The sequence below is a fragment of the Seriola lalandi genome, unplaced genomic scaffold (assembly GCF_002814215.2).
Source record: "Seriola lalandi dorsalis isolate HSWRI2012SDOR001 ecotype SW California unplaced genomic scaffold, Sedor1 jcf7180002054524, whole genome shotgun sequence".
NCBI lineage: Eukaryota > Metazoa > Chordata > Actinopteri > Carangiformes > Carangidae > Seriola > Seriola lalandi.
This window is the reverse complement of record NW_019525077.1, coordinates 355,389-356,009: the sequence shown is the minus strand read 5'-3', so window position 1 is coordinate 356,009 and position 621 is coordinate 355,389.

The window sequence follows — 621 nt, the reverse complement described above, 5'->3', positions numbered from 1 at the left end:
TCAGGTGATACTGTCCACAAAATCTATGTTTTTTTAATAAATGGTCACACCCTGTGTATTGTTATTAAGTGGTTATAAAAAGTCAGTAGTTTCCTTCTTCTTGTAGAAATCAGCTGTCATCAGAAATGAGGCCATGGTGGCAACCTCTGAAAATCTCTGTGCCATATCAAGATGCTGATTACACAGCATGATTATTACCCAGGTGTGCCTTGCACTGGTCACAATAGAAGGCCGCTTTAAATTTATGTTTATCAGGTTTTTGATTGATTGATCTTCAGTGGCTGTGCTAAGTTGATCGACAGTAACTGAGTTGGAATATGATACATTTATATTCTATTAGTCTATTTTCTATTAGTTTGCTATGGAAAATACTACAATACCCATGAGCTTTGGCTGCCATGGCTATGGGAGGAGAAGCCAGTCGAAGGCAGGAATCAGACCTGGGGCAAATTCAAAACGCTTCGTTGTTGAATTTGTGAAGGAAAAACACACATTATTGCTGGGTTAATCCAACACTGACCCACAGTCCAAGAGAGGGAAATTAATTTAATCAACAGGCTGCAAAATCTGATTTCTAAACAGCATAATTTCTAGCTTTCGTCCACGACTACTGGGGCTACT